This window comes from Schistocerca cancellata, chromosome 4, assembly GCF_023864275.1.
Source record: "Schistocerca cancellata isolate TAMUIC-IGC-003103 chromosome 4, iqSchCanc2.1, whole genome shotgun sequence".
NCBI classification, from domain to species: Eukaryota; Metazoa; Arthropoda; class Insecta; order Orthoptera; family Acrididae; genus Schistocerca; species Schistocerca cancellata.
In genome coordinates, this window is record NC_064629.1 from 26,035,358 (window position 1) to 26,062,297 (window position 26,940).

Consider the following 26,940-nt stretch of genomic DNA (forward strand, 5'->3'; position numbering starts at 1 on the left):
TGTTGTTGCAACAAGACGAAGCTTTCAACGGAGGTTTAATGTAACCAAAGGACCGAAAAGCGGTACAATAAAGGATCTGTTTGAAAAATTTCAATGGACTGGGAACGTGACGGATGAACGTGCTGGAAAGGTAGGGCGACCGCGTACGGCAACCACAGAGGGCAACGCGCAGCTAGTGCAGCAGGTGATCCAACAGCGGCCTCGGGTTTCCGTTCGCCGTGTTGCAGCTGCGGTCCAAATGACGCCAACGTCCACGTATCGCCAACGTCCACGTATCGTCTCATGCGCCAGAGTTTACACCTCTATCCACACAAAATTCAAACGCGGCAACCCCTCAGCGCCGCTACAATTGCTGCACGAGAGACATTCGCTAACGATATAGTGCACATGATTGATGACGGCGATATGCATGTGGGCAGCATTTGGTTTACTGACGAAGCTTATTTTTACCTGGACGGCTTCGTCAATAAACAGCACTGGCGCATATGGGGAACCGAAAAGCCCCATGTTGCAGTCCCATCGTCCCTGCATCCTCAAAAAATACTGGTCTGGGCCGCCATTTCTTCCAAAGGAATCATTGGCCCATTTTTCAGATCCGAAACGATTACTACATCACGCTATCTGGACATTCTTCGTGAATTTGTGGCGGTACAAACTGCCTTAGACGACACTGCGAACACCTCGTGCTTTATGCAAGATGGTGCCTGGCCACATTGCACGGCCGACGTCTTTAATTTCCTGAATGAATATTTCGATGATCGTATGATTGCTTTGGGCTATCCGAAACATACAGGAGGCGGCGTGGATTGGCCTCCCTATTCGCCAGACATGAACCCCTGTGACTTCTTTCTGTGGGGACACTTGAAAAACCAGGTGTACCGCCAGAATCCAGAAACAATTGAACAGCTGAAGCAGTACATCTCATCTGCATGTGAAACCATTCCGCCAGACACGTTGTCAAAGGTTTCGGGTAATTTCATTCAGAGACTACACCATATTATTGCTACGCATGGCGGATATGTGGAAAATATCGTACTATAGAGTTTCCCAGACCGCAGCGCCATCTGTTGTTGAAAATTGTAACTACTGTAATTTCGAAAGTTTGTCTGCCTGAAAATGTACTGTTGTCCCAAGCATATTGCAACAAACGGTGTATTTCTATCGCTGCTAGTTTAGTTTTTATTGCCGTTTCAAATATACCGGTCATTTTTGAAACACCCTGTAGGTACCCTTAATAAGGATTGGACGGCATAAAAGCCTTGCTGGAGCATGTGTGCTGCATCTACTCCCCCAAAATCTGAAACTGAGCCGCTTTAAAATTTTAACTGCTTTCAAGGATAATACTTTGATATTCCTCAAGTGTGGTAGCCAAGACGCACTGTCATCAAATATGAGGTCCAGAAAAGTCCAAAAATTCATCAAAACTCTAATATTCACAACAGTGTGTCTTTTTGTCAATGCAGACGGTCATACAGGTGTCATAAATGGTGGAAATCCACGTGTTCCACTGTCCCTGCCAAGGACTTTAAATTAGTGCAGATGGTCCAACCATTTAAAATCTTTTACATCATTTGCTACTAACATGTTCTTGTTTGTGTTTATGAGGTGCAAACTACACAAACTCATGTACAAATAAGGAGCATTAGATTGGCTCCCATACTGAGAGCTTTATGAAGCGATTGGTGATGGCAAAGAGGGTGATACTTTACAGGAACATCATTCTATTTTTCAAACTGATTTGACTGAGTATTCGCAACTCATTGCTCATTATCTGAAATAGTGCCAAGGCCCACAAACCTGTATAATGATTACCTGAAGCTATGAGCGACCTGCTTAGAGATGCAAGCTGTATGTAGCCACTTCCAAGAAGGGCAGGTTATCAATGGCGGAATTATATCTTTTGAATCCATACTGGAACTGACTATTCAGCTGCCTAGTTTTTGCAACTCTACATGGCTGTTATAAATATTATGCTGCTGCAGGGATACAATGTGCTTGGTGAACCTCCTTTTAAGAACGAATAAAAGTTCATAACATTTCTGAAACTCTAGTGCTCAGTGTAACTATCTACTTTTTCTACTACTTCTTTGTCCTCTTCATCCTCCATTTCATTCTCCATCTCTTCAATGTGTGTCCCATATCCAATTTTCCAGTTTGGTTGAAAGGTAACACTTACCATGACAGGCACTCAGGCTGCATCCTTCTGATGTGGTCATACCATTTCTCTCTTCTTTTCTTTTCCTTTGAGTGTCTAATCTCTTCTGCCATCATTTTTATGTCTAACTGTGGTCTTATATCTTCACTCTGAACTCTGTCTCATAGTGTTGGTCCAAGAAATGACCTCAAAAACCAAATCTCAGCAACTTTAATTCTTCATTTATCTCTTTTTCTCAGGATTCAGTTTTCACTACCACACATAACAACAGGCTTAGCTACCAGGTTGTGTGGTCTTACTGTTATCTCTTTCCTCATAGTTCTACCATGATACCTCCTTATACAACCATTAGTATTATATTTCTGTATGAACCACACTCAAATTAGTTTTGTATACTGATATATCTATCCCTAGATATGAAACTTCATGGCAAATTAAAACTGTGTTCCCGACCGAGACTCGAACTAAAGACCTTTGCCTTTCCCGGGCAAGTGCTCTACCATCTGAGCTACCGAAGCAAGACTCACGCCCGGTACTCACAGCTTTACTTCTGCCAGTACCTCGTCTCCTACCTTCCAAACTTTACAGAAGCTCTCCTGCGAACCTTGCAGAACTAGCACTCCTGAAAGAAAGGATATTGCGGAGACATGGCTTAGCCACAGCCTGGGGGATGTTTCCAGAATAAGATTTTTCACTCTGCAGCGGAGTGTGTGCTGATATGAAACTTCCTGGCAGATTTAAACTGTGTTCCCGACCGAGACTCGAACTCGGGACCTTAGCCTTTCGCGGGCAGGTGCTCTACCATCTGAGCTACCGAAGCACGACTCACGCCCGGTACTCACAGCTTTAATCTGCCAGGAAGTTTCATATCAGCGCACACTCCGCTGCAAAGTGAAAATCTCATTCTGGAAACATCCCCCAAGCTGTAGCTAAGCCATGTCTCCGCAATATCCTTTCTTTCAGGAGTGCTAGTTCTTCAAGGTTCGCAGGAGAGCTTCTGTAAAGTTTGGAAGGTAGGAGACGAGGTACCGGCAGAAGTAAAGCTGTGAGTACCAGGCGTGAGTCGTGCTTCGGTAGCTCAGATGGTAGAGCACTTGCCCGCGAAAGGCAAAGGTCCCGAGTTCGAGTCTCGGTCGGGAACACAGTTTTAATCTGCCAGGAAGTTTCATATCAGCGCACACTCCGCTGCAGAGTGAAAATCTCATTCTGGTATCCCTAGATATTTAAACAAATTTACCTGTTGTATTATTTTATTCTTTGTCACTATTTTTGTTGTTCTTATGTGTTCTCCTTCCATTGCCATTTGCAGATATAACAATTTGATAAGTTTGTAAAACATTATTCAATTTAAACATATTTTCCTGTAAAGCGTTTTAACTGTCTGCTAGGAGAACTTTATCATCTGGAAATAAAATAGTGTTAATAAATTTGTTCCTTCTCATGTCCATCTCCTTGGCATTTTTAAAATATCATTCTTCTATAACTTTATTGAGATATAGTTAAAAAGATTGGTGACAAACGACAATCTCATTTTAGTCCCTCATTTACAGTCAATATTTCTTCATTTATACCAATTTTAGTGTTATTGTATAGTGATTTAATGGCATTCAACAAATTTAGGAGTACATTGTACTCTGTGAGCATTTCCCACCAAGTCATCCTATCTACCTTACTGTAGGCTTTCTCACAGTAGGGAAACTAACATTTTCTTTAAACCTTTAAATACCAGTGGTTTCTGCCTGAAACCAACATTTTATTATTATTATTATTATTATTATTATTATTATATTGTACCAATGGCTTTTGCATGGAACAGCGGATGCTACTGCAAGACACACACACACAAGTGCATTGTGGCAGCAACTCACGGATTTCAAAGTAACAGTCGGTGTAGGAGATTGTGATGTGTTTATATATATATGACCAGAGAGAGGACATCACTGAAACTCACAGTTAAGGATATTTAAAGTTATTGTAACACAAATTTGAGTCTGTTCTACTGTTGTTATGAGTAGTTTAGAAATGAAACAACTGGAACAGTATTTACTTTTGATGTAAATTTATTGAATTTCAGGTCCTTGCTTGTTATTTAGGACTAATCTGTTTTAGGCATTAAGAGTTTGTGGAAGTTTCGAGATGTGAAACAGTGTCTAGGAAAAATGCAAAATTGTTTCAAATATTTCTCATGAAATGATGGGTGGTTGAAAACTGTATGTCCAAGTAGTTCCAAAGTGAAACCACAACTTCAAAACAACTGACTGTTTACTCTTTGCCAATTTTTTCTGTAATCATTTCTTACTATGATAATAAAGGTCAATTTTGAGAAAATTGTTAATATCATATTCCTCAGTGAAACCACCTCCTTAAAATAATTGGTTGTTTACTTTTTGACAGTTTTTTTGGCAATTTCTTCTTATATTCAGTGCTTTTATGGTGATAAAAATCTACTTTGTGAAAACTTTTATTTTTTTTTATATATTCTTGAAGCTAAAATGCTTAAACCTTTACCTTACAATTCTAAAATCTATTTATTTTTTGTCTCTAATAGTTGCTGCGTAATCAGCATATCTACACCTACATAAATACTCTGCTAGCCACCAGACAGTGTATGGCAGAGGGTACCTTGTACCACTACTAGACATTCTGTATCCTGCTCCAATCCCAAATGGAGTGAATGGAAAAACAACTGTATATACCCCTCCATACAACCCTATTTTCTCGTCTTCATGGTCTGTACACAAAATGTACAGTGGTATCAGTAGACTCATTCTGCACTCAGCCACAAATGCCGTATCTTTAAATTTTCTCAATAGTGTTTCATGAAAAGGAGGTTGTCTCCCCACCAGAGATTCCCATTTGAGTTAATGAAGCATCTCCATAATACTAGCACGTTGATCAGACATACTGGTAAAAAACTAGCAGCACGCCTTTCAATTGCTTCAATGTCTTCCTTGAATCTGACATGGAGGGGACACCAATATTTGAGCAGTACTTGAGAATGGGTCATACCAGGCAAGACAACTGTTCACCACAAGCTCCAAGGTATTCCCACACAAGGGTGACACTATAACAACCTCTCAGACAAGTAGATATTACTTGGCTTCAGGAGGGGAATCAGTATTGCTTCCCACCAAGAGCCAAGGAAGTCTTCCATTTCCTACATGCATATGAACAGGGCAAGGAAGTATCAACTTCTTGTAACGCGTCTTATCATGACCAGATAATGTGTCACACACCACAGCTAATGCTGAATCCAGGGCAGTTGTAACATTTTGCATAGTTACAACTTAAGTCCTACCTACCCTCTCAGCAACTTTCCCATGATGATGGAAGATGATCCTGGATGACAGTAGTGGTCACTTCTGCAAAATGTTGTACCCTAGTCTAAACTATGACTCCTGGAGTGAGCTGGAGATTTCCATTGTGCATTTCACCTCTCCAACAAATTCTAGAATGTATGGCAAAATTTAGACTTCTCAGGAATTCATACCACACTCTCTTTTTCTCCTAAACAGTTGGATGGCATTTGGTCCCTCACCATCTGAAAGACTGATTATCAATGCTATGCAGTCTACTAGGTGCCAATCACTCTTCATAGGTGGCTTGAAAACTTCAAGATGGACACTTCAGCAATATGGTGGAGAATATTTGTAATGTGATCTGTCTATTTCTGAATGCTATAATAACATTCAAATACAACCAGTTCGCCACACTGCATGCAGTTAGGCCTGCTAGTTATTGATTTAATTTCAGCTGCTCCCTCTCAGATATTACTCAACCTTCTACTTGTGTACATATCATGAAGTACACAACAGCTTCCCACTGAGCAGCGAGTGTGAACTGAACAGTACACCAAGAAATCAATGGCAATCAATGACCCTGCAGCAATGCTGGAGTACGTGTTCTGCCTAGTGTTCAGAATATAATAGAAGATTAGATTTTTGTCTATATAACATTCCCCAAGTATCTACCTCAGCAGCAGATGATAATCGAGCTCCATACCACACCACTAATGCTGCTGCTGCTGCTGCTGCTGGTGCTGGAGGGGACGGGGGTGGGGGGGGGGGGGGGGTTGCTGGTCTTCAGTTGTCCTGTGCAAGTCTCGCCATCTCCGCTCTACACAGCTACAGAAATCTACATCCACTTGATTTGAACCTGTTTACTGTATTTGAGCCTTTATCTTGTTCTATAATTTTTACACTCTTCCTTCCTTTCATTAGCAAGCTGACTATTCCTCAATATCTCAGGATGTGTCCCATCAACAGATTCCTTCTTTAAGTAAGTTGTGCCATAAATTTCTTCTCTCTCCAGTTCAGATCAGTAGCTCCTCATCAGTTATATGATCAGACAATATAATCTTCAGCATTCTTCTGGAGCAACATACTTCAAACATCTCTATTCTCTTCTGGCATGAACAGTTTATAATCCATGTCTGACTTCAGTATAAGGCTACACTCAAGACAAATAACTTGAAAGCAGACTCCTAACACTTCCATTTATATTCCGTGTTAAAATATTTGTCTTTCCCACAAACAGTTTTCTTGCTATTGCCAGTCTGCATTGTATACCCTCTCTACTTCTGACATCACCAGTTATTTCATGGCCCCAATAGCTAAATTCATCCACTACTTTTAGTATCTCCATTTCCTAATCTAATTTCCTCAACGTTGCCCAATTTCATTTGATTACAATCAATGACCATAGTTTTAATTTTTTCACAGGTTATCTTATAGGCTATTTTCAAGGCATTATCCTTTTCAGATTTCTCCCTGGCTTCCTTTACTGCTTGCTTAATGTACAGTATGATTAACACTGGGGATAGGCACAACACTGTCTCACTCCCTTTCCCAATTACTGTCCCCCTTTCATGTCATTTGACTCTTTCAACTGCAGTCTGGTTTCTGTAGTAGTTAGTAGTTATATGTAACATTTCACTCACTGTATTTTAACCCCATTACTGTCAAGCTTTCTTAAAATTTAGAAACGCTATAAATGTAGGTCTGCCTTTCTTCAACAATAATTTTTATAACTTTCTTTCAAGCACTCCTCTTTCTAATATGTATTGCCAGATGGGGAAGTGAGCACTGAAGTGAAAATTTTGGCCATTTCCCATTGAGCAGTGTCTGCATGGGAGAGCTTAAAGAGAGATCTACAGCAAAGAATGCCTCCATAGCATTGTGCATGTACGTTATCTTCAGTGAGTTAGTAAGGAAAATTTTCATAGGAAGTATGATGCTATTAACAGATAGTGTCTGTTCATTGACGACAAATGCTGGAATTTGCACTCCAGTGCCACTTCTGGACATCCACTGAGTGGTGCCAGGTGGTCTTTTCAGATGAATTACATTTTATGCTCCATGATTTTTTAAGAAGCATTAGAGGATTGGTACTGCTTTTTCTGTTCCCACGTTTCTCTGGAACTCAAACCAATCATCCCCAAGGTCAGCTTCTACCAAAATTTCAATTTTTGAAATAATCACCTTCTTCTTAAAGATATTTCACATCTTGTATATCTTGTGCACATGGTGGAATAGTTTCGTCATGGTATATTATCCCAAGGATCTCAATAATTCTGAGGGAATGTAGTCTACTCCAGGTGCCATGTTCCCTCTTGGGTCTTTCAGTGCTATGTCAAATTCTTCTCACAGTGTTGTATCCTCTACCTTATCTTCATCCATTTCCTCTTCCCCTTCCATAATACTGTCTTCAAGTTTCTCTTTCCTTTATGTAGCCCTTTTCCATATTCCTTTCACCTTTCTGCCTTCCCTTCTTTGCTTCATACTTACTTCGCATCTGAGCTCACAATATTCGTACTGGTGCTTCTTGTGGTCCTCCATGTTACCGTGTCAACCACACCAGCACATCACTGGTGAACATAACAAGAAACAAGGCACTGGCTCATCTTGTTGCAATTCAACTTCCACACACCACGTGGCAACACCACTTCCACACACCACGAGGCAGCATGATAAAACAGTGACACTGCAGCACATCGAGGTTGGCATATGCAGCCAACGGACAGTGCCACTTCATGACTCAGACTACCAATCTATCTATTACAATCCCAGAGTAGAGGACTGTCTTCTTCATTCTGTTATGATTCACTCATGTGCTCACTGGACCCAACTCTTGGGATGCTTGTTACTTGGTTGGACTCAGCCTAGTTACGTACAAGCACTCTGTACGGAACTCAAATTGATTTGATTATTTTAAATGTATTGTTTATGTGTTACCACACAAGTTGCGACGAACTGGTTTTGTTATTCATGTATGTTTTCTGACAAGGATGCAATGTCTACAGGAGCATCCTTGGACGTCGTTCTTCAGAGTTTATTGTAGCAGCAACTGGAAAGCCAGAGGTGGTTGGAAATGCAGCAGCAGGAACACACAGTCATGTGAACAGTGTGTTGACCGGCCTGTTAATGGGATCTCAAAATTTGCTGGTGTACCCGCCACCTTTTCCTACATACATTCCTGGGAACTGTATGAGAAATGCCTACGGCAACACTTTCCGGTCTTAAAGGTAACAGAAGCCAACACTCTTACAGCTCTATTTCTACCATGGATCTTTATCCAAATGTACCATTTGTTAGGGATGTTAGAACCCCCCTTCAGGATTCTGCATCTTAAGTCATTCAAGGAAATGTGTCATCTGCTGACTTCCTGTTATCACAAGAATACCTATATGATTTCTGCAAGAGTTGAGTTTTATTAGTGTAGAAAGCAACCTCATCAAACTTATCTGACTTGAGCTGTGGAGCTGCAAAGTTTAAGCCAAAAGTGACATTTCGTTACTGCTCAATCTAAGGAATATAACATGGACACAACAGTTCGGGACACTATGACTCAGTTAACCCTCAATGAAGGCATCTGCCAACAGGCACTGCAGTTTGAAGACTCTCCTTAGAAGAAGTACTTAAGAGGGCATAAGCATTTGAAGTTTCCCAGGCCGCAGGCCATCAGTTAGATTCCCAGGCTGACATGGCTGCTGTCAACTTAGATGACAGTAGACACACATATCCCAGCACCCCTTCAGAGATGGAAGTCGTGACGGTACAGCACAACAGCTGCTGTGCTCCATACAAACATGGCCAAAGCAAACAAACTTCTACAGGCACCTGCAGTTTTGCCCAGCTTATTTTATTCAACACAAGTGGTTAGCCTGCCCTCAGTGTTGGGCTTATTGCCTTCACTCTCAAAAGAAAGGACGTGTAGCTATGGTGGGCAACTTCAGGTCAGCTCCAGCTGCGACATTGAACCCTCAAGGCTATGGACATTAACATTGTTAGGCACATGTATGACAGTCTTGCAACTTTTTCTGACAAACTGCTCATCAATGTGTGTATCAACAGCACACACATTCAATTGTCGGGCGTCAGTTCTGAGCTCTAACATTTACTTGCACCTCAGTTCCCCTCCACTGTCTTACTTCGTGCCGTCTATTGAGTTGTGCTTCATGATCAAGTAAAAGAAGAACTAGATAGCTTACAGCAACAGGTGTCAGGGAACCCATCCCTTCGTGTATCAACTACCTCGACAAAATTGCCGACACTGGTGCCACCACTGAGGACCATCTCCACAACTTTTAGCGTCTCAAGTGCAATATGGCTAAATCATATTTCTTCCAACCATCTATTGAATACCTAGGGGCACATTATTTCCCATCAGAGGGTACAGCAGATCAATGGTCATATTGCAAGTACTGAGGTGCTCCCTTGTCCTACTAATGTGAATGAGCTCCAGGCATTTTTAGGCAAAATTGTGTATTATCAGAAGTTCCTGTCACAGGCAACTACAGTATCATGTCCTCTCAATTGCTCAAGAAAGGCATATCATTAGTTTGGGTGCCTGCATGTGGACAAGTGTTCTGTAAATTGGAAGATGATCTGTGTTCTCACTCTACGCTTCTACATCTACATTTACACTCCGCAAGCCACCCAACGGCGTGTGGCGGAGGGCACTTTACATGCCACTGTCATTACCTCCCTTTTCTGTTCCAGTCGCATATGGTTCGCGTGAAGAACGACTGTCTGAAAGCCTCCGTGCGCGCTCGAATCTCTCTAATTTTACCTTCGTGATCTCCTCGGGAGGTGTAAGTAGGGGGAAGCAATATATTCGATACCTCATCCAGAAACGCACCCTCTCAAAACCTGGCGAGCAAGCTACACCGTGATGCAGAGCGCCTCTCTTGCAGAGTCTGCCACTTGAGTTTGCTAAACACCTTCGTAATGCTATCACGGTTACCAAATAACACTGTGACGAAACGGGCCGCTCTTCTTTGGATCTTCTCTATCTCCTCCATCAACCCGATCTGGTACAGATCCCACACTGATGAGCAATACTCAAGTATAGGTCGAACGAGTGTTTTGTAAGCCACCTCCTTTGTTGATGGACTACATTTTCTAAGGACCCTCCCAATGAATTTCAACCTGGTACCCGCCTTACCAACAATTAATTTTATATGATCATTCCACTTCAAATCGTTCCGCACGCATACTCCCAAATATTTTACAGAAGTAACTGCTACCAGTGTTTGTTCCGCTATCGTATAATCATACAATAAAGGATCCTTCTTTCTATTTATTCGCAATACATTACATTTGTCTATGTTAAGGGTCAGTTGCCACTCCCTGCACCAAGTGCCTATCCGCTGCAGATCTTCCTGCATTTCGCTACAATTTTCTAATGCTGCAACTTCTCTGTGTACTACAGCATCATCCACGAAAAGCCGCATGGAACTTCCAACACTATCTACTAGGTCTCATATATAGTGAAAAGCAATGGTCCCATAACACTCCCCTGTGGCACGCCAGAGGTTCTTTAATGTCTGTAGACGTCTCTCCATTGGTAACAACATGCTGTGTTCTGTTTGCTAAAAACTCTTCAATCCAGCCACACAGCTGGTCTGATATTCCGTAGGCTCTTACTTTGTTTATCGGGTTACTTTGTTTATCAGGCGACAGTGCGGAACTGTATCGAACGCCTTCCGGAAGTCAAAGAAAATATCATCTACCTGGGAGCCTGTATCTAATATTTTCTGGGTCTCATGAACAAATAAAGCGAGTTGGGTCTCACACGATCGCTGTTTCCGGAATCCATGTTGATTCCTACAGAGTACATTCTGGGTTTCCAAAAACGACATGATACTCGAGCAAAACACATGTTCTAAAATTCTACAACAGATTGACATCAGAGATATAGGTCTATAGTTTTGCACATCTGCTCAACGACCCTTCTTGAAGACTGGGACTACCTGTGCTCTTTTCCAATCATTTGGAACCTTCCGTTCCTCTAGAGACTTGCGGTACACGGCTGTTAGAAGGGGAGCAAGTTCTTTCGTGTACTCTGTGTAGAATCGAACTGGTATCCCATCAGGTCCAGTGGACTTTCCTCTGTTGAGTGATTCCAGTTGCTTTTCTATACCTTGGACACTTATTTCGATGTCAGCCATTTTTTCGTTTGTGCGAGGATTTAGAGAAGGAACTGCAGTGCGGTCTTCCTCTGTGAAACAGCTTTGGAAAAAGATGTTTAGTATTTCAGCTTTACGCGTGTTATCCTCTGTTTCAATGCCATCATCATCCCGGAGTGTCTGGATATGCTGTTTCGAGCCACTTACTGATTTAACGTAAGACCAGAACTTCCTAGGATTTTCTGTCAAGTCGGTACATAGAATTTTACTTTCGAATTCACTGAACGCTCACGCATACCCTCCTTACGTTAACTTTGACATCATTTAGCATCTGTTTGTCTGAGAGGTTTTGGCTGCGTTTAAACTTGGAGTGAAGCTCTCTTTGCTTTCGCAGTAGTTTCCTAACTTCGTTGTTGAACCACGGTGGGTTTTTCCCGTCCCTCACAGTTTTACTCGGCACGTACCTGTCTAAATCGCATTTTACAATTGCCTTAAACTTTTTCCATAAACACTCAACATTGTCAGTGTTGGAACAGAAATTTTCATTTTGATCTGTTAGGTTTTCTGAAATCTGCCTTCTATTACTCTTGCTAAACAGATAAACCTTCCTCCCTTTTTTTATATTCCTATTAACTTCCATATTCAGGGATGCTGCAACAGCCTTATGATCACTGATTCCCTGTTCTGCACTTACAGAGTAAAAAAGTTTGGGTCTGTTTATCAGTAGGTCCAAGATGTTATCTCCACGAGTCGGTTCTCTGTTTAATTGCTCGAGGTAGTTTTCGGATAGTGCACTCAGTATAATGTCACTCGATGCTCTGTCCCTACCACCTGTCCTAAACATCTGAGTGTCCCAGTCTATATCTGGTAAATTGAAATCTCCACCTAAGACCATAACATGCTGAGAAAATTTATGTGAAATTTATTCCAAATTTTCTCTCAGTTGTACTGCCACTAATGCTGCTGAGTCGGGAGGTCGGTAAAAGGAGCCAAATATTAACCTAGCTCGGTTGTTGAGTGTAACCTCCACCCATAATAATTCACAGGAACTATCCACTTCTACTTCACTACAGGATAAACTACTACTAACAGCGACAAACACGCCACCACCGGTTGCATGCAATCTATCCTTTCTAAACACCGTCTGTGCCTTTGTAAAAATTTCGGCAATTTATCTCTGGCTTCAGCCAGCTTTCTGTACCTATAACGATTTCAGCTTCAGTGCTTTCTATCAGCGCTTTAAGTTCCAGTACTTTACCAATGCAGCTTCGACAGTTTACAATTACAATACCGATTGCTGCTTGGTCCCCGCATGTCCTGACTTTGCCCCACACCCTTTGAGGCTGTTGCCCTTTCTGTACTTGCCCGAGGTCATCTAACCTAAAAAACCACCCAGTCCATGCCACACAACCCCTGCTACCCGTGTACGCTTGCCACATATCAGCCTGGTCGTCAGCTTGTTGCGGCTACGGATGCCTCTAAGTATGGTGTGGGGGCCGTCCTGTCTCAATGACATACATATGATTTGGAACAGACCATTGCTTTTGCATCAAAGATACTTAATGCAGCACAGAATTACTCTCAAATACAGGAGGACCTCACTATTATTTATGCTATCAAGAAGTTTCACGTGTTTTTATGTGGTGTCAAATTTCATCTAGTAATTAATCACAAATCATTAGTTACTCTCTTTTAGTCCTGTGGCGCAACTGCCAGATAAACTTCAATGATAGACTTCAATGGTTGGCCCTGTTCCTCAGTCTGTATCACTATAGGATTCACTTCCATCCTACAGCTCAACATACTAATGCTGATACTCTGTCACACCTTCCGATGGGACCCATTCCCAGCTTTGATCAGGATGACGTACTTTGTTTCTAGCTCGAAGGGAAGGCTAGAAAGATATCGAATGGGTTCCCTACTGACCGATCCTGTCAGCAATTCTGATCCCATTTTTATAGTATATTCAGGGAGTTGGCCACAGTGGTCACATGCCGGAGCTTTGGGAGCCCTCCGCAATTATTTTGTGTCACGCCTCAGGTGTCATTTTGTTGTCTACAGAATACACTGCACACACAACATGTGGTCTCCTGGTCTCTCTCCAGTGAGACATTCTTCATCTCCTACATCACGGCCATTGGTGGGTGGGGGTTCGAGAACAACGATCAAAGATGCTGGTTTGCCAACATGTCCATTGGCCCAGGCTAGATGATGAGATTGAACATTTAACTGCTGCTTGCTCTATGTGTTCAGGCCACCAGGCCACTCCACAGCAATGTTACTCTCTGCGGCCAAAAAGAGTCACAGCTATGGAAATGTGTCCACTTACATTTTGCAGGCCCCTTTCTGGATGCTTATTGGTTGGTGGTCATAGGAGTCTACTCTGTTTCCATACATCGCAAACTGCTGCTGTACGATGGCAGAATTGGTGGTGCATGCCCTCACCTGGATCTGCACCATTAAAAACCTCCCTCACACCCTGGTGACAGACAATGGCCCACACTTTGTCTCTCAGATTTTTCAAGATTTTAGTGCACAAAAGGGTACCCAGCATGTCATGGCAATCGGCAATCCCCCCCCCCCCCCCCCATTTATCTCCACAAATATCATGCATGCGTCAATCTAGTTTTTTAGGTGTCTGTAATCTTTTAGCCTTCTTCACATACTGCATTTTTATATTTTTCCTTTGACCAATTAAATTCAGAAGATATTGTGGCTTATTTGGTCAAGGACAATTCATATGAGTTGTGATATATTCTCTAGCGATTGTCCCCTATTGCAAGTTTTGCCTAAACAACAACCTCCTTCATCAGTATGTAGCATGCCCCGAGATAAAAATGTGTGTGTGTGTGTGTGTGTGTGTGTGAGAGAGAGAGAGAGAGAGAGAGAGAGAGAGAGAGAGAGATATGCAGATAGTTCTGTACCATTCTTGCTATCCAGTCAATTAAGCCATGGACCCTGTCCATTATGACACACACTATTCTATAGTCTCACCAGATAGTGATCACTGAAACACATACAGAGCTCTTATGGTTACAAAGGACAGGTGCTGCTCACCTGCCTCCTGTTCAACCCTCAGGTCTGGCAAATACTTACCTAGTTAAAATTGGCCTAAATCTCCGATTTGTTCAGATCTGGCACATATTAGAAGGTACATGTGCTTTATTTAATACCATAGATTTTTCAAACATTAAAAATATTATTTCCTAAAACATGCAGACTGAAAGCAGAAAACAACAATGACCACACATACTTAAATCATCTACAAGCAGTACTCCATTCATCATACGGACACAAACTGTGTTAAATGACTTTGTACTATGCATATATTAGAAGGTCTGATTGGTGGTTAGTCTGACTATTTGTTCTTCCCATCACCCATCCTTTCAATTAATACACGATGCTGAAGCCCCAGAGCAACTTTAAGGAGTACCCAAGAGTAGCACTTTGTGCCACATAGTACTCAACAGAATGATACTTGCACCCATGCAAGTTTCTGATGGACCATGTACCCAATACGCTTAAGTGAACTAGGTACATTAAAACTAATGATAAAATTACACCCATCACCTCATCACTACAATTTCCTCATCATTCATATTTAACCTTTCAACAAGAACTATAACTAAAGAACAAAGATACAATAACTGAGCATGCACAGAAGTCTTCCATTCAAAGCCACAAGAGAATAAAACTAGGATGGTCAAATAGGGGATTTATGCCCCCTTCTCTTGGCTGTGAGTCCAAGTGAGTGTCCCACAAGGAACTTCAAATGAATAATAGATATGGAAAGACTGTCTACTTGGATTTATATTTCTGTTGCAGTTATATTTAAAATATCTTGTACAGGCTACACTGGCAGGCTTTAAATCAATAGCTGCAACTGATGAGTCATCACTAATGTACTGAAAGAGAAGCAGGAAACACGTAAGTTCTCCGATGCATAAGAGGAAGTTTGAGGACCATCATCGCAAAAACTATATCATTAGGAGCTGTAGCAAAGGCCGTTACAAGTAACACGTGTGACTGATGTATTTTATTCTTTAGCTTCAGAGGTTGTGATAAACTGTCACTATTTCACACTCACTTGGTTGGTTGGTTGGTTGGTTGAGGTTTAAGGGACCAAACAGCAAGGTCATCAGTCCCTTGTTTCAAATGTGGTCCATTCCGCTAATGTGACATCTCAGGAAAGTCAGAACAATAAAAGGAAAAAGGCTAAAAACGTAAAGGGGCAGTCATGTTGTCAATGGTAAAAACAAAACGAGGGAAGTCAGCAAGAGCTAAAGCAGCATAGGCAAGACCACCTGTGACTTAAAAGGTACAACCGCTAGAATGTAGAAAGTACATATGGGAAAAGGAGACTAACCAAGCCTTAAAAAAAAAGGGTAAAAACAGAGTAAAAGGGGAAGAAAAGAGGATTTCGGTCAGGGAGGTGAATCGGGAATCTCCGAACACTGCTTACAGTGGGAGACACCCAAACACTCACCACCCTGCCCCAACACCAGAGAGATTAAAAACCTTAAAACTGAGAATAAAAACCACTTTCCCGGAGGAAACCGAGAACCAGAGAAACCATCCGGGAATTGTCAGCCAACATCAAAGGTAAAGTGTGGGGGAGTCTGTACTTAGCACGCAGAGCCAAAAGAAGGGGGCATTCAACCAAAATGTGGGCTACTTACTGGAAGGCTCCACAACCACATAGTGGGGGTGGCTCATCACGCAAAAGAAAACCATGGCCTGGTATGGCCAATGCGGAGACGACACAGCGTGGTCGAGTCCTTTCGGGAGAGGCAAAAGGAAGAACGCCACAGGCCTGGTGTCACCTTAATTGCACGAAGTTTATTACACAGGGGAGTAGCCTCCCAAGAATTGGCCCATGACTGTGCGAAGTGGGATTTGATGTGAAGCCGTAAATCCGCTGCACGAGGGGTTACAGAAAACGGGGGGGTAAGCAACTTCTCCCCCAGCCAAACGATCAGCGAGCTCATTACCCGGGATACCCACATGGCCAGGGACCCAAAGGAAGTCAATGGAACAAGCAGCACAGTGAATATCAGCGAGATGGTCATGGATGGCAGAGACCAAGGGATGGCGCGAAAAACACCGGTCAATAGCAAGAAGGCCACTCATCGAGTCCGTACATAACAAAACACGGTTGTGTTGGGACTGTTTAATAAAGGTAAGGGCCTGGGAAATTGCCATCAATTCCGCAGTAAACACCCCACATGTAGGTGGCAGCAGATGATTTTCCATTCCAACAGAGGACGTGAAGGCATACCCAACATGATCAGCAGATTTAGAGCCATCAGTGTAAAAAACAACAGCATCCCGAAACTCCCATAAAATTTGGCGGAAAAAGGAACGGAACACCACCAGGGGGATGGAATCTTTCAGACCTCGGCGGAGATCCATCCTAATTCGAGGCCGATGAACTAACCAAGGAGGGGTGGAGGGGAGGGAGCGAGGAAGACAGGACAAAGAAGGAAGCTGAAAATCACGGCAAAGAGACGCAAGGCGCAGCCCAACCGGTAAACCCGCCCGAGGGCGGGAGGCGGGTGGGTCACGTCCATGGTCTGAGAACAGGATAGAATAGGAAGGATGAGTGGGAGAGGAACAGATAGTGAGTGCATAAGACACCAGAAGCTGGGACCGCCGAACAGAAAGGGGAGGGGGGGGGGGGGGGGGGATCCCAGCTTCAACCAGGAGACTATCAACAGGGCTAGTAGGGAAGGCACCGGTGGCCAAACGGATACCACGATGGTGGACTGGATCCAGCACGTGCAGTGTGGAAGGAGCAGCTGAACCATAAACTTGACAACCATACTCCAAGCGAGACAGAACTAGAGCAGGATAAAGACGGAGGAGGAGGGAACGGTCCACACCCCAAGAGGAGTGGGCAAGGAAGCGAAGGACACTGAGTTTACGGAAACATCCTTCCTTCAGGAGTCTGATATGGGGCAGCCAAGTGAGCTTGTTGTCGAAAAGAAGACCCAGGAAACGAAACTGTGGGACCACAGGCAATCGTTGTGCAGCGAGATAGAGCTCTGGATCAGGGTGGATCGTAGTACGACGACAGAAGTGGACCACTCGCGATTTTAAAGGAGAGAATTGAAACCCGTGTTAGAGGGTCCATGCAGAGGCACACCGTATAGCTACCTGGAGCTGCCGTTCTGCAGATGCCATCGAGGAGGAACTAACCCAAATGCAGAAATCATCCACATACAGGGCAGGGGCGACCAAGGGACCGACAGAGGCCACAAGTCAATCGATAGCAATGAGGAAAAGAAGGACACTCAAGACAGAACCCTGTGGGATGCCCGTCTCCTGGGTCCGTGGAGAACTAAAAGCAGTACCAACTCGAACTCTGAATGACCGACGGATCAGGAACTGGCGGATAAAAATCGGGAGTGGGCCCCGAAGACCCCACTGATGAAGGGTAAGTAAGATGTGATGGCGCCAGGCCGCGTCATAGGCCTTGCGAAGGTCAAAAAACACTGCAACCAAATGGCGGCGCTGGGAAAAAGCCTGCCGAACTGCGGATTCCAAGCGAAGTAAATGATCGATTGGAGACAGTCCCTCTCGAAAGCCACACTGGTAAGGGGACAATAGATCCCGAGATTCGAGGACACAATTGAGCCGACGGGCTACCATCCGTTCAAGTAACTTAACAACATTGGTCAAACTAATTGGCCGATAGCTGTCAACAGATAGGGGGTTCTTACCAGGCTTAAGGACGGGAACCACAATGCTATCCCTCAACTGAGAAGGGAAGTCACCCTGGAGCCAGATACGGTTAAACACCCGAAGAAGATGTTGCTGTTGTGGAGCACTGAGATGTTGAAGCAGTTGGTTATGAATGGAATCTGGGTCAGGGGCCGTATCATGAGAAGAAGATAGAGCATAAAGAAATTCCCATTCAGTAAAAGGTTCGTTGTAAGATTCTGACTCACAAGGGGTGACACATAAGGTGGAAGCTTCAGCCCGCTGTTTTTGATGAAGGAAAGCAGCTGGATAGGAGGCTGACGCTGATACCACTGCAAAATGGGTCGCAAGATGTTCTGCAAGAACTAATGGGTCCGTACAAAGGCCATCTGGGAGTGAAGGCCTGGGAGGGTGGACTGCCGATGGCAACCTTGGAGAGAGCGAAGTGTAGCCCATACGCGTGACACAGGGACAAGGGAAGAAACTAATCGTTCCCAACATATCCGCTTGCTCTGTTTGATTAAATAACGGGCTTTAGTGCGAAGGCGTTTAAAGGTAGTAAGGCTGGCTACGGGTGGGTGCCTCTTGAAGTGTTGCAAAGCTCGACGGCGATCACGGATGGCAATGGCAATGGCTGTACTCCACCACGGGACTTGCCGGCGACGAAATGGTCCAGATGAGCGCGGGACAGCAAGGCTAGCAGCGCGAACAATCGCGTCAGACACGTCACGTAGGACGTCATCAATACAACTGGACAAAGAGGGGGAAAACACGACCTGTGCAGTGTATAGAGGCCAATCGGCGCGTTGGAAAGACCAACGAGGTAACCTGTCCATCGGGGAGCGGGAAGGGAGCGTGATAATCAATGGAAAATAATGGTCACTATCACAAAGGTCGTCGTGTGGCGACCAGTGTAATGAAGGGAGGAGAGAGGGAGAAGAAAGAGAAAGATCAATGGCAGAAAAGGTACCATGACCGGCACTGAAATGAGTAGGGGAGCCATCATTAAGAAGGCACAGGTCGTGGTCTGCAATAAATTGGTCTATAAGAAGACCTCGTCTAGATGGAAAGGCACTGCCCCACAAAGGATGATGAGCATTAAAATCTCCAAGGAGGAGGAAGGGAGGAGGAAGTTGCTGAAGAAGGGTGGTTAAGGCAGCAGGTGTAAGAGTCCTGTCAGGAGGGAGAGAAAGATTGCAAACTGTGACTGCAGAGTCTAAGTGGACCCTAACAGCAACCGCTTCCAATGTAGTTTGAAGAGGAATCCACGTGCTAGCAATGTCTGTACGGACCAACGTACAAACGCCACCAGAAGCCCGCAGGGGTCCGACCCGATTTCGACAGAAAACACGGAACCCACGGAGGGTTGGTGAGTGAGCATCAGTAAAATGAGATTCCTGGAGAACCACACAAGCTGCAGAGTAGGACGAAATAAGGGATTTCAATTCCGGAAGGTGACGATAGTATCCATTACAATTCCATTGGAGAACCACAGAACGATGGTTTAAATGGGGGCTGAACACGCTAAATCCAGTCATACCGCCGGGTCCCCACCCGTCACCGACAAGGAGGGGGCGACATCCATGAACGACAGGTCAGAATCCAGTTGTGAAGTCAGGGAAGGGACCTCCGGTGACGCCAGAGGCTCTTTGTCCCGGGACTTATGTTTCTTCTTATTTTCAGGCTGAGATCGAGGAGGGCTGTGTGGCATAAAGGAACCAGCTGCAGCAAGATCAGGAACAGAAAGAGACCGGGCGACCTGGGGGCCGACAGACCGCGGCTCTGGCGGTCGTCGCGCGGCAGCAGACCTTCGGCCTGGAAGGTGCCGGGAAGGGGCATCCCGGGAGAGGCACCCTTGACCGGCAGACGCCGAAGGAGTGGGACACTTCTCCGGCTGGGGAGGGGGAGCAGCGCCCATAGGAGAAGGTGTGGGAGCCGCAGGGGAGGGGGGGAGGAGAGGGGTCCGGGATGGGGTAAGGAAGGGGGAGGAAGGGGTGAAGATGTAACCAAGGCGTAACTAGATGTCATGGACACAGGGTGAAGTCGTGCATATTTCTTACGGGCCTCTGCGTAGGTTAAACGATCAAGGGACTTATACTCCTGTATCTTTTTTCCCTTCTTATATACTGGGCAATCTGGTGAACATTGAGAATGACTACCATGACAATTTACACATACAGGGACTCCCCTCATGGAGTGGACGTCCACAGTCACCAAAAAGAGGGGCCTGGGAACAGCGGGAAGACATGTGGCCAAAACGCAAGCACTTAAAACACCTCATAGGAGGTGGGATGTACGGCTTCGCATCACAGCGATAGACCATAATCTTAACTTTCTCAGGGAGGGTATCCCCTTCAAAGGCCAGGATAAAGGCACCAGTATCAATACAATTGTCTTTAGGACCCTTTTGAACACGCCGAACAAAGTGAACACCCCGCCGTCCGAGATTGTCCCGAAGTTCCTCATCAGTTTGAAGGATGAGGTCCCTGTGAAAAATCACACCTTGTACCATATTTAGAGACTGGTGGGGGGTAATGGACACAAGTATTGTGCCAAGATGGGTATAGGCACGAAGGGCCGCAGATTGGGCAGCTGAAGCAGTTTTTATCAGCAACGAACCCGACTGCATCTTGCTCAGGGAGTCCACTTCGCCAAACTTGTCTTCAATGTGTTCCACAAAGAATAAAGGTTTGGTATTGGTGAAAGTATCTCCATCAGTCCTGGTGCAAACTAGATAACGGGGGAAAGGTTTTGCCCCTAGCCGACGGGCCTGACCCTCTTCCCAGGGGTAGCCATGGAAGGGAAGGCCGAAGGGGCAAGAGAAGCATCACTGGAGGAATCAGTTCCACGCAGGGAAAGGTTTTGCCCCTAGCCGACGGGCCTGACCCTCTTCCCAGGGGTAGCCATGGAAGGGAAGGCCGAAGGGGCAAGAGAAGCATCACTGGAGGAATCAGTTCCACGCAGAGAGACGGCCGCAGAAGAACGGCCAGATTTCTGGACCTGTATGCGTTTCATTTGCATAGCGTCCACCCTGATACCACCCACTCCGATCAGGGGCTCTCCTCACGGGCGCCACCCAGCCACAGCAAGGGCCGTCTGGCACGGCGGCCATTGCCGGGAGTTCCGATGCTCCAGGATGACAAGCAACCACTCCAAGGCATGCATGAGGAGGTCACAGCTCAGGTATCAGAAGTGTGATCCCTGTGTGTTCAGGGGGCTCAACCAAAAGGGTACATAGCGACCCCACCACACGGGCTGGCTACCGTGCTGGCTATGCACCCTAGTATCAGACAACGACGTGAAAGAAAAGGTGGAATGTACTAGGAGGGCGCACGTCGGAGACACTAGGTAAGGTGCTCTTCCCCAAATGGCCCACACTACGGAGGAGAAATTTTGTAATGGAGGTCAAACCCCAGAGGGGGACCAAGGAATGCCAAAAGGAGGAGATGATTATGCAACAAAGTCGAATTGGAAAACCAACAGAACCAGGAGGATAGCGGGGGCCAACATAAGCAAGGACACCAAGAGAGGGAGACGAGAGGGCGAGGGGAAAGGAGAAAGGAGGGGAAAGGAGGGGACGGGAAAGGAAATGCAGCCCTGGAGAGAAAGAAGGCTGCAATGGCTCAGGGCCCCGTGCTCGCCACGCATGTATCCACAAAAGAGTTTTGGACCCCCTGGGGGTCATACTCACTTGACTAAAATGGATGTAAATCATAACGATAAGTAGTTATCACAAACTGCAGCTTTTCTCAAGGCTATCTTATACCTCCAAATAGAACTGTAAACCTTCTAACAGCAGCAAATGACATCAATAACATGTTGCCCATAAAACAAAGTCCATCATTAAGGATATCGAATATTCATGATAAATAAAAAACCCTATAACAGACCATAACTCAAATCTGGATTCCCTTCTTCTGTATGTAAAAGTATTTTCTATGCGAACCTATTAAATTACCATACGGAACAACTCAAATCACATCAGAATGACATTACTAGAAGACTGCTAATTATGGAAGGCACTGACTCGGGTTGAAGCTCTAGTCAGGTACAGAACAGCAAAACCTAGATTGAATGAAAAATTGTTCCTCTCCCCTCTTTCTGATAGGTCCCATTGTTGTAATACATCCTATTGGATCTTATGTTGTTTCATACTACAGAAAATGAAAATGTAGCTCCCGTATGAAGAAGTGGCAGGCATAAGATGTGCCACAGTGGAAGTAAAAAGTGCCTCCTTTATTAACTCTCATTAGTCGCAGAAGTCTTGAGCCCAAGCAGTGGCAACAGTAACTCAGACAAAATGCAAAATTTTTATCTAAGCTACATTTTTTTGGGTGTTCTTCAGGTTTCCATTCAGTATTTCAATGGTGGATGGACACCTTCCATCTCTCACTGTTGGTAATCTTCAACGTAACAATTGTATTCATGACACAAGATATGGTGTTCAGCAGTTCTGATGTCATCATCTAGCTCTAATCATTGGGGAAGATTATGCCTCACTTCCTGAAAAGATGTGACTCCTCTGCAGCTGGTACAAATTCAAATTTCTGTAGTGCCATGTGTCTAACAATTACTGCTTACTAGGATCCCTTATTTTATACGGGAACAAGCTGCTTTTGAAGCTGATCATAAGAGTATGGGGACGGATGTCAACGATATAGTGGGTTTCAATCATAATACACTCCATCTATTTGTTTACACAAACTTGATGTTTGAACAAAGCCAGCTGGCTCTATAGTGTCAATGTTGCCTTAATAAATAATAATTTTTATAACTTTCTTTCAAATACTACTCTTTCTAACAGATGTTGCCAGATGGCAAAGTGAGCACTGAACTGAAAAGTTTGGCCACTTCCCATTGAGCAGTATCTGGTCAGGAGAGCCTAAAGAGATATCTACAGCAAAGAATGCCCCAATAACAGTGTGTATGTATGTGATCTGCTGTGTGTTAGGAGGGAAAATTTCCACGGGCAGTACAATGATATCAACAGATAGTGTCTGTTCATTGATGGCGAAGGCTCGAATTTGCCCACTAGTGCCACTTCTGGACCTCCACTGAGTGGTGCCATGTGGCCTTTCAGATGAATTACATTTTATGCTCCACTGGACAGATGGCCATTCACGTGTATGGTGTGGAACATCTGAAAGCAAACAAAAAGGGAACTTTATGGTCTGGGGAATGTTTTTGTGGCATTTCTTGGGCGACCGAAGATTGTATAACTGGTCCATCATTAATGTGGAGGATCATGCTGTAGACATGACACACCCAGACCTGAATTACATACCAATGTCACAAATACATTCAGTTGGCATTATGAGACAGTTTTTCTCTTCTTAGGAGCTACTGTAAAGTCTTCATTTGAATACTGGTCTCTATCAGATGATCTGCTAACAGGGAGCACTACAGAGGGCATTAAAATCAACTTTCTGCTAAGTGGTGCCAACAATGAGAGGAACCACATAACAGATCAACTGCAGAAAATGCAAAGAAGAATATATCTCTCTATCCACTCACAATAAATGGGGAAATTCAACTACATAAGGATGAAGGTAGAAATGTGTCACTACCTTATTCATGGATCCATTCCAGTACTGATATGAAGTGATTTAGGAAAACCCTAACAACCTCCATCATAATGTCATTTAGGGATTCCCAATTGGCACTTGGCAAACACAATAACTAGCTAGTTCTCATCTTTTACTTACGACAGGTCATTTATTATGTGTCATCTAAATTACTCATGAGTACTTGTGGAGAAAGTGTTGCACAATAACGATCAGAGCGAGTATGAATGTGTGTGTGTGTGTGTGTGTGTGTGTGTGTGTGTGTGTGTGTGTGTGGTGCGAGTGCATCAGTGTTGGCTATTGATATTGGCACACACTCTGATGACAGGAACTGAGTACAAACTTTCTCTGGGACTCAGTACTTTAGTGCAACAACAACAACAACCTCCACTGGATAGGAACAACTTCTCTTTATTAAAAAAAAATTGCAGTGTGTCACCATTTTACTTATTACTGCCATAAAGTTCAAGTGCTAGATTTCCAAGTTATCCTTGTTGAGTGGGCAGTAACATTACACATACACCAGAAATAATAAGGGTGTTATCTTTTTATGTATACAATTCCCAATAATTAAGCACATGTACAGTGAAGGGCAGCCTCATTTGACTGGAAAAGCTAGACAAATGACTGAGATACAGGTATGCCCAAGACTGGTTAAGTGTTCGTCCTCAGTATCTAACCAAATTATCTGTGAACTGCTCACCATAAGATAGAAGAATTTCTGGAGATCTTGACAGTAATGCTGGGATCTCTACTTTCTGTATGAAATTAAATTTCACTATGGCATCCAACAACTGGCACCAAAGCAAGCAGTTTTAATAACAACAGATAGCTGTGACCCAGCAGTCCCTAGGAGAGTACCTCAGGTTGATGAAACTTGGGTTTAGTCAATACTGTGAGAGCTTACACCATACCTAGAGAATTTCATTCTGGGAGATTCTCTCATCATTGCGAAATATCCACCTTGAAGGATTGAACTAGTCAATTAATATACTCACATGATCATAGCATTTAACTGTACACTAGAGAGCAACAATGGATCACCACACAACAGTAACAACAGCACCACAGAGTCACATGTTTAATTATTCATAGCAACCTGATGAACACCTATGTTCCTTTGTGTATATGCCACACAAACTTAACTTTCAGTTGCAAACATTGTCAAAGATTAATGATCAAATCACAGTACTTTCTAGCACGCACTGCTAGTCCACTCTATATAGTAACAGGCAGATTTAAGTCATTCTATCTCTTACTGTGGCAGTTCTGATGTCACAATTGTCACATAGTTCTACAGTTCTTCCTGCAAATCTTAATTTTTATAACATTCTCAAGAATGTAGGTTTGGTAGTAAAATGTTCCACACTTAATGTATTAGCAATCTGACTAAGCATTCTGGTGACAATCTGCACAAGACACTGTTCACACAATGTGATTCAAAACTGTGGTGATGCAGTAGCATATGCATACTTCATACCTACCAAATTTTATTTGATCTGATTCATAATTGGCCTTAAGGATGGCAGATCAGGCTGCCAAATATCAATGATGGACATGTGACTACCTAGTTGCATACCAAGGAGCTTTATAAACATTTGCCACACTACAATATGCTTAAGCTGCACCAACTTATTCAGTGTTTGTAGATATGTATTACTGAGTATTGAATTTCCAGTTAACTTTGCCAGTAATGCCACACATGAATTTTTCTGCTTATAGAATGGACACACATTCTTGATACACCTAATAAATTGTTAGTTCTTAATAGAATTGCTCCAACTTATCACATTTCAAAATCTCCTCCTCTGGAAAGTCATATATATCTTTCACTTTGTTTCACACATGTTCAGATAATGGTTCAGATGAATGTGCAATACACAGCCTTGCATACTAAAGGCTAACTTCCTAACAGAAGTAACAAATGAAAGTCGCCACGTACATATGACAAGCATCACAGCTCACAAAAAGACACTGATGATAATTGTTTCCATTGTTTTGGTAGCTTTCAGCAGAAGCAGTACATCTGTTGGCAAATTATACAGCACATTTTGCTACATTATTCAACTGATAGACAAGTAACATATATTACAACAACTAAAACTATCCTACAAAGAATACAGAGAAAAATGTCATACATGAATCAGTTCAATGTGAAACAAATGACTCTCCTGTAGCAAGCTGGAGAAGTTAAGCCACAAAATTCATCATTAATGCATATAATTTTCATACTAATTAATGTTTGTAAACATGACATATTTTCTCTTCATGCTGTGTGAGATATATATATATATTTAAAAAGAAAGATGATGAGACTTACCAAACAAAAGCGCTGGCAGCAACCATTGGTTGCGAAAGCTAGATTTTGTGTGTATGTTTGTGTGTCTATCGACCTGCCAGCGCTTTTGTTTGGTAAGTCTCATCATCTTTCTTTTTAAATATATTTTTCCCACGTGGAACGTTTCCCTCTATTATATATATATATATATATATATATATATATATATATATATATATATATATATATATATATATAAGAAAGAGAGAGAGAGAGAGAGAGAGAGAGAGAGAGAGGGGGGGGGGGGGGGGGCTATTGGCAGTTTTCAGGCAGAGGTTATCACATTAATATCAGTCTATTCCTAACAGTTACTGACATATATTTTGAGTACGATAAAATTTTGCAACAACAACAGGAAAGTGACACACAAAAGTAATATGGAGTGACTTCTTATTTAATGTTGTGGTGATCGTATTAGTAAAAACGTGATGCATGAGGAGATGGCATCTAACTTATAACATCTTTCAAAAATGCTGCAATTTCATCACTGCACTTCAGTGCTAACATCAAAGCACACTGGAGCAGTGATCATCCTGATAGTCCTATACGTATATGCATGTATTTTAGCAACATAAATCTGAACCTTTTGTTGATATTTGTTTCATGGGCCTTAGGCTATGGTCCAAAGCATATTTCTCTGCCTAACATTTCATCTTCCAATGTTGGAGACGATGCCAGAGGCAATAACTCAGAAAGCAACTACAATCTCTAACAAGCATATATAGGCAATGGTCAGTCCATGAAGTCATCAAACTGCTTCCTAAGATCACAG

The 26,940-nt window shown here is 43.4% G+C and overlaps 1 protein-coding gene across 3 annotated transcripts in view; it reads right to left on the minus strand.

The window, feature by feature from the left end:
- LOC126184803 (protein Aster-B-like) overlaps positions 1–26,940 on the minus strand; it is a 243,951-nt gene that overhangs the window by 133,652 nt on the left and 83,359 nt on the right. The gene's annotated exons all lie outside the window — the stretch shown is intronic.